The sequence below is a fragment of the Streptopelia decaocto genome, assembly GCF_964273445.1.
Source record: "Streptopelia decaocto genome assembly, chromosome: 5".
Classification (NCBI taxonomy): Eukaryota; Metazoa; Chordata; class Aves; order Columbiformes; family Columbidae; genus Streptopelia; species Streptopelia decaocto.
Genome location: NC_138659.1, coordinates 35,980,353 through 35,992,853, shown reverse-complemented (window position 1 = coordinate 35,992,853; position 12,501 = coordinate 35,980,353). Strand labels below are relative to the sequence as shown.

The 12,501-nt window shown below is 47.8% G+C and overlaps 1 protein-coding gene across 3 annotated transcripts in view; it reads right to left on the bottom strand.

Annotated features, from left to right (window-relative positions):
- The window catches only part of SGMS1 (sphingomyelin synthase 1), a 99,429-nt gene that overhangs the window by 23,655 nt on the left and 63,273 nt on the right, over positions 1-12,501 (bottom strand). The window contains exons 3-5 of one of the 3 annotated variants that reach the window (XM_082054428.1): positions 10,871-11,271; positions 4,417-5,080; positions 3,017-3,226 (exon numbers count right to left, since the gene is read on the bottom strand). The exons of 1 other annotated variant lie outside the window; for it this stretch is intronic. The gene's annotated coding sequence lies outside the window, so the exon portion shown is untranslated. Of the gene's footprint in view, positions 1-3,016; positions 3,227-4,416; positions 5,081-10,269; positions 10,295-10,870; positions 11,272-12,501 lie in introns of those variants that run through there. One more of the 3 variants, XM_082054429.1, reaches the window with a different exon arrangement.

Genomic DNA, 12,501 nt, shown 5'->3' with positions numbered 1-12,501 from the left:
CTATTCCTCCATCCCAGCACGGTAAAATGGCTTCATCTCTGTGTCAGGCTCCAGATCTTAACGCCATCAATTGTCCATACTCTGATGTCCATCCGTTCCTCCCTTGGATTATTCTCCAACACTGGCAAATCCTACTTAAATCTCACTTCTGGCATTGAACCCCAAGAACACAAACAGCCTCCCAAAACATTACGTGTTCCTAACCTACGTAATTGCCAGATATTTGATTAAAACAACATCGAAAACACACTTGCTTCTGGACTGACTGTGTGTACTCCCAGCTCTCAGCCAAACCATTTCCAAGACCACAAGCAGAATCACTTGAAAATATTATAGAATCATTTTGGTTAGAGGAGACTTTTAGGATCATCCAACCCTAACCTAAATCTAAACACTAAATCACATCCCAAAGAGCCTCAAAGTCTGCAAAATACTTAATGTTTTAAATATTCACATGCTGATCTGGTTGGTTTTGAACGTGTTGATTAAATCAGTTCAAAAAGAAACCTGTGATTCCAGCCAAAGAGAACGTCAGCTCGAGGTACTGCATAAGGACAAGCCTGCATTCATGCCACGGAAATCAGGCTAACATTTAAAAATAGTACTTAATGAAAACAATATTTCAGCTCACAAACTCCTGAGAACGCTACCTACCCATAACCAGTGACTCAAAATAGAGCGCAGAGCTCGGTCAGCAGTTCGCTCACCCTTCACAAGCAGAAATAATGAAGAATACTCAAGTCAGATGGTTCTTGGGGTGGCTGTTTGTGCAACATGTCCCTCCAGGCTGGGCCGGACAGATGGAGATGAGGTTCTCATGGACATGGGTGGGTTATGGTTGGACTCAATGATCTTGAGGGTCTTTTCCAACCAAAATGATTCTGTGATTCTACCACCAGCACACGATGTCCAGTTTCTGGCACTGTGCAGAACTGTACTACACTCTTCTTAAAAATCCGTATCTCCTTTCATTAAATTGTACATTAGGCAGAAGGAGTCGCTGGCTTGTAGCACAGCACAGGACATAATGTCATTTCCCTGAGCCACCCAACACAAGCGTCCCCAGGGAACGTTGCGGCGTGAACACCTTGTTGGCCATGAACAACCGCAGCTCCCTGCGGTGAAACATCCCCACGCTGCCCACAGCAAACATGTCTAATCAATTAAAGGATGCCTGTCACTGCAAAAGGATCCCTGAACCACTTGCCTGCAAATAAAAGAGTGTAGCTCCTGTTACACAAATAACACGCAATAAGGAGAACGAGCAGCAGCAAGAGAACTGCAGAAACCCCACGGCACAATTCTCCTTCCAGCCACAGAAAGAGGAACCCAAGTAAATTGTAAGGAAGGGGAGAAGGGGAAGGGGAGAAGGGGAAGGGGAGAAGGGGAAGGGGAGAAGGGGAAGGGGAGAAGGGGAAGGGGAGAAGGGGAAGGGGAGAAGGGGAAGGGGAGAAGGGGAAGGGGAGAAGGGGAAGGGGAGAAGGGGAAGGGGAGAAGGGGAAGGGGAGAAGGGGAAGGGGAGAAGGGGAAGGGGAGAAGGGGAAGGGGAGAAGGGGAAGGGGAGAAGGGGAAGGGGAGAAGGGGAAGGGGAGAAGGGGAAGGGGAGAAGGGGAAGGGGAGAAGGGGAAGGGGAGAAGGGGAAGGGGAGAAGGGGAAGGGGAGAAGGGGAAGGGGAGAAGGGGAAGGGGAGAAGGGGAAGGGGAGAAGGGGAAGGGGAGAAGGGGAAGGGGAGAAGGGGAAGGGGAGAAGGGGAAGGGGAGAAGGGGAAGGGGAGAAGGGGAAGGGGAGAAGGGGAAGGGGAGAAGGGGAAGGGGAGAAGGGGAAGGGGAGAAGGGGAAGGGGAGAAGGGGAAGGGGAGAAGGGGAAGGGGAGAAGGGGAAGGGGAGAAGGGGAAGGGGAGAAGGGGAAGGGGAGAAGGGGAAGGGGAGAAGGGGAAGGGGAGAAGGGGAAGGGGAGAAGGGGAAGGGGAGAAGGGGAAGGGGAGAAGGGGAAGGGGAGAAGGGGAAGGGGAGAAGGGGAGAAGGGGAAGGGGAGAAGGGGAAGGGGAGAAGGGGAAGGGGAGAAGGGGAAGGGGAGAAGGGGAAGGGGAGAAGGGGAAGGGGAGAAGGGGAAGGGGAGAAGGGGAAGGGGAGAAGGGGAAGGGGAGAAGGGGAAGGGGAGAAGGGGAAGGAGAGAAGGGGAAGGAGAGAAGGGGAAGGAGAGAAGGGGAAGGAGAGAAGGGGAAGGAGAGAAGGGGAAGGAGAGAAGGGGAAGGGGAAGGTGGCGAAGAAGATGGGTTTAAATCTGCGGTCACACAGCCGCCATAGCTTTCTGTGAGCAGATGGGCGAAGCCCAGATTAGCAAGGTATTAACGAAGGCAAGACAGTTGTGCTGATAAGGTGCAGCCCGAAAATAGCCCAATCCCGACCTGCCCCACCGAGCCATCCTCTCCTCTCCCTCTCCCTCTCCCAGACCAATTGGTGTTGGCCACAAAGTCATGGCTCTGCTGGGGAAGGACAAGAGAAGCCGAGCACAGCTGGAATAAGCTGCTAATGCTGAAGCTAAAAGATGAATGGCAGAGTCGATAACAAAGCAGCAGTCACACGGGAGAGTGAAATACTCCTTTAAACCAAGATGCAAAAGGCTGGTTGGGAATACGCTCTTCCCGTGGGTAAATACCCATAAGATGTGCTCTCTAGAGATGCCCAGCAGGATGCGGATATCCCCGCTGCGCACTCGAGTGAGCGAAAAACACTAGGGGGTCGCACTGATGTTTCTAATGTGCAGGGGCTGATCACTGCTCAGATGTTACCGTACGGTGGAAGCTCATCCAACATGGAGCCCTCAAGAGCAGGACACCAGTAAAACCCATCCAGCCAGCTCGTGACAGGCTCCGTGACCACGCAGCACTCCCTCAAAGCCTGGGAAACGTATATATGAACACATTTGTAAACAGAATATTTTAAATACATTCATAAACAGGATAATGTATTCGTAAACAGAATGTTTGAAGAGTACAAAGCAAATAGGGGCCAACCTGACACAGGTGCTGCTTTGCCTGCCCGTCCCATGGGCAGACTCGCTCTACAGGACTATCCTTGAACACCCGACGTGCATCTTGTAGGTAAATCCTAACACCATCGAGATCTTCTAAACCTGATAAAAATCATCTTCCATGTAGAAAAGATCATGAACATCAATCCTCTGGTAATGCCAGCGCTTCTCCTGGACGCTGTTGCAATGGTTACTGATGGAAAACAAAAAGTACTATTTTGGAAACGATAAGATCAAGTACTGTAAAAAGTGTTATTAAACAGTCACTGTAATTTGCCTTTTTTAAAGTTTTTTAATTTTATTTTGTTTGGGTGCTTTTGTGGCAGTGAAGGTGGAGTTGCAGCATTACCAGACGCTGCACAGAACATAAATACACATGCAATTTGCTTTTAAAAGCAAGGATATTGTCGTCTGTCCTTAGGCACTCCAAAACCTTTTCACTGCAGCTGAAAATAACCACGTTCACAAATATTTCATGTGGGCGAGGGGCTAAGAGTACTGTGGCGGAAATGCTGATGAAATATGCAGCTCACCCTACCCAGCACCACAACAACGCTGAGAGAGAGCGTCCTGTGATAGGTTTTATTTTATGTCATCAGTGAAACAATGCAGGGACTTGATTTCATTTGATCCTGAGACACACGGCACCAGCCCCCAAATCAGGAAACCTGCATTTGCTTACTTCACTAAAAGCCAGTTTTTGCCAAGTAACCAATTTCCTTACACTCTTTATTAAATAAAATATGAAGGGCAGGTGGAGACATAAAATATAAATGTATATACGTCCATAAGCAGCAGGGCCTGTTACTGTAGATGCTGCATACATCATTGAGGACAAGGGGACTTATGTCCCCTGAGGGAGGGCACAGGCTTCAGGGTCGCTTAGCAGGCAAAGAAGTTTTATATTAACACGTGTTGCATTCATATTTCCCTAGAAATAGCAGGAACCGCTTTGGTTCATGTACTATTTAGTCAGGCCAAAGGGGTGAAAGGCAGAAGCAAAGCACAGGACGAACAACCCACGATTTCAACCTGCACCAAATATCAAACTTGCAATGGGATGGCAACCTAATCACTGCCACCTCCTTTTTCTTAATTATCTGTATTTCGTATTTGTATCTGTATTTTCTTAACTATCTGTATTATTATCTTAATTATCTGTATTATCTGTAGGCACATCTTTCTTGTTCTCGCAGTGTTTGACCCAAAAGGCCCAGCAGCTTTCAAATAACCAGCAGCTGGCACCTCAACGTTCTGTCTCAAAAACCATGTATCTAGTTGAAAACCGCCTTTCACCTTTAAAATTAGGATGTGGACTAAAATACTTTCAGTCTACCTTTTTACTACTCCCTATTTGCAAAGCAGCCTTGATGTGGCCTTTACCTTGCAGGCAGATGAACGGGTTTGGGATGAACACCATGCTGAGTTGTACATGCAACTTCTCCAGGACAGGACACGTGAAGCTCCACAAGCACAGTGCTCAGGGCTTCCAGGGACTCCACCCCACCTCTTCAGGGACTCCATCCTACTCTTTCCCACCACACAGGACTCTAGAGCTCAGCAGGTCACTGCTGAAGCTCCAGAACCAGCAGGTTTGCCCCAAGCATGGGGAAAACCTGAAGCCACACATCAGCTTGCGGCTTCCTCCTCCCCCGATTATTCAGAGCTTCAACAGAACTGAAAGTCATCTTTATACCCAAAGTGATTTCTGAGTTTAAAATCACCTCTGCGTACCTATTTCAAAAGGTAGTTATAGACAGGAGTTCCTCCTTATTTCAAAGCTCTGCATAAAGGTGGATTTATCGATGCAGAGCCAGGATTCATCAGTAGAGTCAGCTATAAAAGACCAAGCGTTTTGTGCTGGAATCTAGCGAAATTTTCACACTTAGAACAATCAGCCATTGGAATAATCTCCCCAGGGAAGCGGTGGATTCCCCAGCACTGGACAGTTTTAAGATTCAGCCTGACAGGGTGCTGGGCCAGCTTGTCTAGACCAGGTTTGTGCCATGAAAGGCTGAACCAGACAATCCTCGTGGTCCCTTCCAGCCTATGAAAATCAGGAAGAATAATTAGGAGTATTCATTCCAAACTGAAATGTAGACAAAAAACCCCCTGTATGGGTGTTTGTGTCTTTTGGAGCTTTGGTTTATTTTTGCCATCAGCATCTGCTCCTTCCTCCTTCTTCTCCTCCACCCTCTGCAGCTGCTTCCAGCCCCACATGTCAGACCCCCCAGCCGAGCAGCACACGCTCCAGATTAAAGGTCAACAGGCTAACGATGGAGAGGTTGCCAAAACCACCACCCAAAAGAGAGGGTGGAATATTCGAGATAACTTTGTGCCAGAGGAGCAGCAGCGCCGGCAGCCCAAGGAGCCCCAGCAGCCGCCTCCTCCTCCTCCTCCTCCTCCCCTTCCAAGGGGTTTGAAAAAGAAGGGGAATCAGTCTGAAAGGATCCGGAGGACTGTAAATAAATTACGGCCCCGTTCATCAATTACCTCGGGCTGCTTTGAAATGAAAGCCACAGCAGGCCCTGTAATCACTCCAAATAAACCCCTCTGTCGGGATCGCGCCTGTACCGACGGCTCAATTATGCCTGGAAAGACTGTTGCAGAACATTAAACATTAACAAAAGTCTGAGCCTGCGTTACTTTTCCTCCAGATAAATCTAATTCAGTAACTGAGTGGTTTTAGCTTAAATAACGCTGAATTATTGGATCAATTCTTTTCCCACCTTTCTCTTACAAGCTGTAAAAGCCAGGCCACCGCATACAGGGAAAATGTTTGCAAACAGTCCTTTGCTGGACAGCTATATTTTTATTATACAGGGAAGATATTTTGATCATTTAAGAATATATATGGTTTGGGAGAGGGTCGTTTATGTAAATGTAGTAGCTCAGAAAGCAAAACGGGGGCAAACTGCTCTCCTGGGCTTACCCTGAGCGCTCTAAAAGAGCTTCTTCAGTTCCCTAAAATCCCATTGCAAATTAACAGATCCGCAGCTTACGTTTCCTGAAACGGCAAGAACCGCCAAGATGAAGAAAACCTCAAACACAGCAGAACGTCGCTTCATTTCTCACTTTGCTTTTGCAATATTTATTATTCTATACATCTCATTTCACAACTTCAAGTTTAACGGGCCCAGAGACACCCTCGCCATTGGAAGCGTCTCTCCATTGCCTCTCTGCAACCGTAATAACAGATAAATCAAGTCTCTCCAGGCTTGCCCAGGTCAGATCTTTGCTGTTCTATCCCATCCAAGCGGATTGCAGAAGGCTGAACAATGCCAGGATGCAGGCAGGATTTTGGTGTGACTAGTTTAGAACAGATAAACCAACATCCCCAAAGAAACGCATGTGGCTGAGATGAAAAGAGAAAACTGCAAAGCACAAAAGGAGTTGGAAACAATAAAGGAAAAACCCAGAGAGCTGGGAAGACCCAAAACCTAAAATCAGAGTTGTACCAAAACCAACCAGCTCTTGCTCCTAAATCCTCTTTATCCCTGATGTTTAATGTCAATCCCAAAGCAGCAGCTTCCCCAGTATAAATAAATAGGCTCAAACCGGGTTCAACTTCACAGTTCTTAAAAATCAATAAAGTCTAACAGTGTCAGCATTCTCACTGGGAAAAAATCTGCTTGACTGCTGACATGATCTTTTAAATCTACAAGAAAGCAGTGTTACATACATACAAGCATACATACATACATACATATATATATATATATATATATATCACTGGGACCAAGGAGTTTTTACTCCTGGTTATAAACCGTAGCTCAGTAATAAGGGAGAAGGCATGCTGAAGCATTTTGAAACGTAGCTGAGTGAAACTACCTGCTTGTCTTGTCCAGAGGCCGAAAGAGTAACTTCAGTTCTTAAATTTCCTTTTAAAACGTTGAATAATTTCAGTTTCACAAATCGAGTGGTAAAATTTTACTTGATACCGAATTCCACCAAGCTCTGGAAATGCTTACACTACAGTTTATACCTACAGCCCCTTGAAGACCTTAAAGTGTCATATTATAACTAAGCAAGACCTTTACATTTAGTAAGTGAAATTAAGGCCGCCGTATTTTTTGTGTGTTGGGGTTTTTTTAATTATTAATTTTCTTTTTCCATCTACTCAAACTCTCCCCATTAACTACCAGAATATGAATGATTCGAACAGCAAAGTAAACGCTCTTAACTTGGGCAGAGTCACCTGAATGTGCTCAGCTCCAGCTGGAAACAGCAGCATCTGTCCTGTAATTCTGACTTTAAAGCTGAGCAGGCAGGAGAGCCCACGTTACCAATGCCAAGCGCTGGAGCTGTTTACCGGAACTCAGCTCCAGCCCCTGCACACCTGACTCGGGTTATTTGCACCAGAAGAACTCAACAAGCCATTTCTGCGAGACGTCCCCTCCCTCCTGCCCTGTGTCCCCATCTTCCTCTCTGGCGCTTGGGTGACTGCGTGGTTTCTGCGGGGCTGGGTTGAGCAGTCACATCAGGATAAGCGAGTCCTTCCCCTTTTGGTGGCAGCAGCGAGTTGTCCGAGCAGCTGGGCTCTATGTTGAAACCATACCTCGAGTTTCCTAATCCGCCTTTCTATTTTTAAAACCCCGGTCATTTCCCCCCCTCCCCGCCTTCTCTGCCATGCAGACAGCTGCAGCAAGTGGCTGGAGACAACCAAGTGCTCCAGCAGGCCAAAAAGCTCATCCACAGCCTAGCAGCAAGGACCCAAGGGGCAGGAGAGAGGAACGGGGCTGTCATCCTTTTCCCTGTCCCACATGGCTCAATGGTTCTTTCTGAACTGGGTGTCTAAAGGTCTGCCACCTCCTGGCTCTCGTAAACCAACTGAGATCCCAATCTCACCCCTAAAAACCCCAAGGTAAGAGGCTTAAGCAAAGATTCAGAGCGTGGATCTGCTTCTGCGCTGAGCTGCCCAGGGCAGAGATGGAGGGACGGCTCCTGCCTTCTGCAAGCCAGCCTTACCATTTTATACAGAGCTCTAACTGGGATGTCCCCAGTACAGAGAGCTCCTTCAACAAACATATCTCGTGGAAAGGTTTGGATTCATCTTCTCCTCCAGGTTTGCATATCTCCCACTTCAGGCACTTGGTATTAGGTGTAACACAGGCACATGGCGAACTCTTGAGATCTCTCCTCACGTAGCAGAACAGCTTTAAAAAGCTCAGCTTTAACAAGTTAATGTGCAGCCACCCTGTAAAGGTAGCCAAGCAAAAAGGGCACTTTCCTCAGCAGCAAGAGCAGTTCTGAGCTTTCACAGGCGGCTGGAAGCCCAGGGACACGGAGCAAATCGCTGAGCCCCCGAACAGCATGAGTCACAGAATCATGGAAAAGACCCTCAATATCATCAGGTCCAACCATAACCCAGCCCTGGCACTGCCCCATGTCCTGGGAACTTCATCTGTCCAACCCCTCCAGGGATGGTGACTCCAGCACTGCCCTGGGCAGCCTGTTCCAATGCCCCACAGCCCTTTGGGGAAGAAACTGTTCCCCAGATCCAACCTCGGCCTCCCCTGGCGCAACTTGAAGCCGTTTCCTCTGCTCCTGGTGCTTGTTCCTGGGGAGCAGAGCCCGACCCCCCCGGCTCCAAGCTCCTTTCAGGCAGTTCAGAGATCAGAAGGTCTCCCCCGAGCCAACTCATCCCCACCATCCAACTCCCACCCATCGGGCTGGGGCAGATGGAACCCTCAGGGCTTTCCCAAACCCACAGGGATGCGAGAGGAGACGTGATCTGGAGCTCAGGGAGGAACAGGGACACTCACAAGCTTTTGAGATAGGCTTCTGGGTTTTTTCTTTTCTAAAGTGAGGTCCGGGTTCCTGTGCTCTCAAAGGTCTTATTAGGTCCAGGTATCTCCAGCAAGAAAACTGCAAATCTCCTTGTAGGACCAAGCAGACCTTTGGCAGCAAACAGCCGGCACCTAAAGCACACAGCTTAGTGGGGGCAAGGCACGACTCTAATGCCAATTCAGGAAGCTTAAGGGTTTAGCTGGAAGTTTTGAGTCATGCTCTTAGATCTGAGCAACTAGAATAGCTTTAGCCCCTCTTGACCTAAGCACTTTTTCTCTTATTCAAACAAGAGCTGCAAACATCGCAAATGAAGCTACTTTTGCTTCCTCGTATAATGCGCTTTCATATGCTACGTATTTTCTATACTTCAAGTTACTCCCACAAAATAAGCAACCATGATCGAGCAAAACTCCAAGTAAATGCAGACAGGACTGCACAGTTTATATGTATCAAATGCCTCGGAGAAATCCATTTCTTACATGCCTACAAAACCCAAAGTCAGGCAAAGCACAAGTCTGGTGTGGATTTAAGACCCACAGCAGATCTTCCCAGCTCAAGCAGATTCAACTCACAGGATGCTAGGAAACAAAAGCAAACAGCCCACTAACCATAAACCCACTGAAAATTAAGTTCCATTAACGAGTTACAGTATTTACAGGTAGGTAAGCGGAAGGAACAGACGTGATTCAGCAATCGCCAGGCTGCTCTTTCAGCAACATGCTTTATTCTTTGTGCCTGGGGAGGTCTTCTCCCTTCCCCGATCCACTGGACTACATCACTTTATTAACCAGAACAGAAAGTGTGACACATCCGCACCTAAGACCAAGATCTGCATGTAACTTTACTTCTTACCTCCTGGAAAAAAGGCAGATTCGGGGGTGAGAAATGTCTTTAGAAGCTTTAAGCAGCACTGGGACCGCTTGTTAATGATTTACCTGACAGTGCTGTGAGCAGGTAGTTGATAAGAGTGTGTTTTGTTATGGTTTGCCTTCCTGCCTTTGCCTGCGTAACCACATCAACTCACAAATGAGATAGGCATGGTAATACCTGACCAGACAGAAAGAATTTAGGGCCTCTTCTCAAAGCTTGCTCACTCCATCCTGCTTTCAAACAAACAAACAAACAAAACCCATAGCTTTTTATATATATATATGCACACAGAACAGAGCCCAATGCCTGGAGTAACTCTTCATGTACACTTAAGTGTGTATACATACACAAATATATATTTTATATCTATATAAATAAACACACAGAGAGATGAGCTACTGCAGGCATAGCTTTTCTAGTTTCTTCCCCAAAAGTCAAGTGAAAAAAACAACTTTTCAACTCATCGCTATAAATCTATTAGAAGGCTTCCAGATTAAAGCACTCGGTTCAAAAAAAGAGATTTACAATGAGAAGAAAAGGTGGCTCTGCCAGAAACACACGAATAGGATCACATACCATGGAAAGACTTGGCTGCCTGTCTGCCTTAAGACCCAGCTTACGGATAAAGTTCTATTTATTCCTCTTTCTGACGCACGTTCAGCTCACGGAGAGGATTTCTAGGGTTTCCCTGTGACTCACTGCTCTCCTCTATAGAGCCAGGGCCACCCTCCTGTACAGCCAAACTGGCGTGGTTTTGGGCGGTGGGTGACACCGCGACACACGCAGAGTGGCCCGGTTGCACGGCACCGCCTCTTCCTCTGTACAGCTGCCAAAAAACTCACATAAAATCTTAACTACGCTCTTGTTCTTACTGTGCCATGTAAACACTCGCTGTAATTGCCATGGGGATATTTGGCAGCGATTAAGGAGGGAGATGAGGGTGAGGAGGTGTCCAGGATGGCAAAGGGGACAGCGGCTTGTCCCTGACTTTTAGTTTGTGCAAACAAGCGCCGCTGCCACGGCGGCGTAACGCGGATCACCTTGTACCTCCAAACCAACCCTCCAAACCCAGAAACCACGGAGGGACTCCGCTGTGCCCGGGGCGAGAAACAGACCCGTTGGACGGAAACACGCCAGATCCTGGACTCAATTTGTGGGGACAAGCCAGGGTACTCACCTGCAGGTCAAGCAGCCAACTTGTCCTCTCCCAGTCGCAAACCAAAGCGTTCCCCAATTCCTCCGCCGCTACGGACTCCCGGACCCGAGGACCTCACTGGCGTCTCCTTCACCAGCCAAACTTCCTTCAAATTAAAAGTTGTTGCCCTTCAACTTCCCCGCGACGCCGGGGTTTTTCTCCCCTCCGCTCGCCAGCCCCGCGCAGCCGAGGAAGTGAATTTTCGCTGCCGTTCCCTCCCGGCCACGCTGTCTCGCCCCGCCGAGTGCGTCAGCAGCGGCGAGAGGAGGAGACGGAGGAGGAGGAGGAGGAGGAGGGACGGGAGCTCCAGCCCGGCTGCGTTTTCCTACGGCAGCTGCTGTAGCGCCTCGTGGCAGCTCTGGGTTCTACCAGCAAAAGAACGGCTAAAGCAGGGGGAGATAACATAATCGTATAAATTCAAGTCTATGTACGTGTGCAAGTAACCCAAAGCAAAGCCTTGCATTAATATTACTTTTGAAAGACTCAGCATGACACTGTGGAGATGAAAGAGTCAGTGCTGCGAGGAAGGATTCATTTTTGCAATATATATAAAAGCACCAGATGTTAAGTCCTACCCTAACAAATAAATAATCCACAAGGAAAAAGGTCATATTTCACCATGCTAAAAACAAAGCGAAACAATGAAATCCCCAACCTTTCCATAAAGGTTTTGGCTCCATCCCAGCAGTAGCAGAGTCCCTGGGTAGGCAGCATCACTGGTCCCGAGGGACACACATCCAGCCTTTATCTCATAACACAAACTGTCCAGGAGTGAAATCAGAGGCATGTGAAGTGGTCTGCTTCCCCTCCACGGATGAAATAACACGGGAAAAACCCCTAATAAATAGCATTAATAAATAGCAGCATCAGGTTTGCTGAACTCCATCCCAGGAGGGGGATCCTGTTGCCAGCAATACTGAGGAACATCAGAGCCACATCAAAGAAATACATGGTGGAGAAAGTATTTTCAGAAATCCTTCTACGCTAGTCTTGTCATAGAGAAAACAGGTATGTTTAAGGAGTAGTTGGTTTGGGGTTTTTTAATAGCTATATGCCCCTGGGCACAGCCCGTCAACCCTTGTTCCTAGCACAGGTAGGCAACCACGTATCAGATGCAATAAGGTGTTCAGGATCAGCTCCTCCACGCAGTCCAGAAAGCCAAAAAACTCCATGGGTTTGTCACTGACCTTCAAACATGGGTGAGGAGAGAGGCAGGGAGGGGGTTGTGAGCTCTGAACACAAGTCAGATGTCTGCAAGCGCCAACTGAAGGAGAACACCCCGAGCAGCCTGTTGTGGCAGGGAGCCCAGCCAATTCCCCTGCCTTTAATTAATTTTTTAAAGCCTTTTTTGTCTTGAAGATCAACAAAAAAAGCACTTTGCTTAAATGGTCCAACTTCTCCCTTGCTCAAATATCTTTTTCCCCCAATTCAAGAATTAAAAGCCATATGGGCTCATTGTCCTTTTCCTGCAGATCACCGTTAACACGGGAGCTGGTAGACCCCGGCTCAAGTGAAAGAACCATCAGATTTGTTTTTCCACAGCGCTTTTTGGAAGGATTTTAGCAGTTAAGCTGCACCTCCAGCAGGCCGGCGAGTCAAGCTCAACTCAGTCC